Below are 2622 nucleotides of genomic sequence, written 5' to 3'. Positions count from 1 at the left end.
CACTTATTGTTAACCTGACGGTTTAGTGCTAAGTCTTAAAACTATAAAATTAAAAATTGGATTTCGATACCCGCAGCGTTTAGAACATTGACACCTCATTGTTTAGATTTGTGCTAAAAACAAACTGATTAAGTACTGTCATCTCATTCTTAGTTATATTTAATATTATTTATTCTTCATTTTCCGTAAAGGTTTGTTAGTAGAAATTATATACGCATCGCCTCTTCTTCTACTTTTTGTTCTCCAGAATTTGAACTAAATAAAGAATTACATTATTAAGTAATTAGACAATTAAATAAATTATTCGTCATTGAAAAAAAGATATATATATAGTTAATAAATCTTATGTTTTGTGAAATTTATTTTACATTACATTGTACTTTTGTGCTAAACAGTTAAACATAAATACTTATTGCTTTACACCAAATGCTTGACTAGATTAGTTTTAATCTTAAAGATATTTTTATATTATGTAATATTGTTCAGATACTGGTAAAAATGCGCTATTGGATTGTCATTTTGGGCTAGATAAGAGTTTATGAAGTTGTTTTAAGTACAGTGTTTCCAACAGTTTTAATCATGATTTTATTTTTATTTTCAGTAGAAGAGGAATGACAACTGAGAAGACATAGAAGTTCTTTGGAGTGACATAGAGGAATCAGATTCGAACCCTTACTCCTACGTTACTCTCCTGGTGGCCTTAAGAATACACAAAAGGCTTGGTGACAATCAATCCAGTGCACAAAAAATACTTTTCTCAAAGAATGGGAACTTAAAATTTTCAATATATATATATATATATATATATGTGTACAATTGTAGTTAAGGCTCAGTTAAACCCGATCACTTTCAAAAATTCTTGTTCACCCAGTTGATATTTGTTTTGTTTGTTTCAAACATTTCACCCAGTGTTACAGAAAAGTCGGAACGCAATTTTTTTTTTCTGCGGCGTGATGCGAACCTTAAATCTTTAGTCCACACGCCGGGAATGCTAACTACCAAACCCCACCAAACCCCACACAGCCGCCTACTTTGATAGCTTCTGATTCAAGTAGATCTGGTTTTAGCTTTGAAGTGTTTAATCATAATTCTTTTTAACACAAACCCAGTTCAGTGGTTTATTGATATAGTATATAAACGGTATTCTACTCTTGAACGTGTAATTAAAGCAATTGGAAATGCTTTTACGACACTCGTGACTGGAGAAAACTTGTGGTAATTGAAAGGGAATTGCACAGAAAGAACGTGAAAGTGAAGTGTTTGCTTAGGATGTGATAAATAACATTAATTTGCGTGCTGCTTTATTTTCTTGCGTTAGTAATGGTTGGTTAATTCTGCACACTACAAAAGTATTTAAAAGGCGTTCTAACGTGTATTTTAAAATAATAGAAGAGACTAACGTTTGTCGGTGCAAGGAATATATTCCAAAAAATCCTTTATTCCCCTTTATCACCCAAAAATAAGCACGAAAAATGCAGTGTTTTAATGAAAAGTGTGTGAACTACTTTAAAACTTTTTCAACGGGGCTACAACCGCAATCTGTTTCAGAAAATGAAACATAAATCTAACAGTTATTTATGGAAAACTGGTTAATAGGTATTTTTACAGGGGCGTTTATGGAAAACTGGTTAATAGGTATTTTTACAGGGGCGTTTATGAAAAACTGGTTAATAGGTATTTTTACAGGGGCGTTTATGAAAAACTGGTTAAATGGTATTTTTACAGGGGCGTATTCAACACTAAAGAGTGAACAGGTCTTTTTCCAAGAAAAAATGTAGACCTGTTCTTCTATATAAATAGTTTAAGTAATTTTCATAAAAATAATGTCTAAGAGATCACAATATAATGGATTTTTTTAGAGTATTGGTTCGAGCCTTACAACCCCTCCCTCGGCTATGCCCCTCTAATCTTGTACTAATATGCATAAACCTCAAGTTTTTCATTGTGTTTGTTGTTAAGCACAAAGCTACACAAAGGTTATTGCTCTGCCTACCACGGGTATCGAAACCAGGTTTTTGGACGTGTGTAAAGTCCGCAGACATCCCGCTGTGCCACTTGGGTGGGAGGGTTTTTTTCATTGTGTATAAAAATATGTCACTTGCAGATACTTTATAAACTTAAGTGAAGTTTTCATCACGCAATACCATCATGGTAACTTCATGTCTGTGGACTTTTTTTTTTCTATTGATCAAAGTGTGGTCTGATGGAAGATGACAGCCGACCGTCAGTATTTTAAGTACGCTGCTTTGAGAAGGTGATGCCCCCCCCCCTAGTGGCACAGCGGTATGTCTGCGGACTTGCAACGCTAGATACCGGGTTTCGATACCCGTGGTGGGCAGAGCAATAGCCATTCGTGTAGCTTTGTGCTTAATAACAGACAAACAAATCTTTTCTCTTATGAATTAGTGGAAAATAAATCAACTATTATTTTAAAAAATTGCAAAAGCAACATGTCTGTTTTTACTGTAGTTGCTAGGTGATTCTGTTCAACAAGAAGTACACAAGTTAGATTGTTTCGGCCATGTAAACCTGGAGTTTTGGAATGGCTAGTATTAAACTTTGTGGTCGGTAAGTAAAAACGTAACTTAAAGCTGAGAAACATAGATACGATCCTATATAAAA

The sequence above is a fragment of the Limulus polyphemus genome, unplaced genomic scaffold (genome assembly GCF_000517525.1).
Source record: "Limulus polyphemus unplaced genomic scaffold, Limulus_polyphemus-2.1.2 Scaffold2, whole genome shotgun sequence".
NCBI lineage: Eukaryota > Metazoa > Arthropoda > Merostomata > Xiphosura > Limulidae > Limulus > Limulus polyphemus.
Note: the sequence above shows the minus strand (reverse complement) of the source record.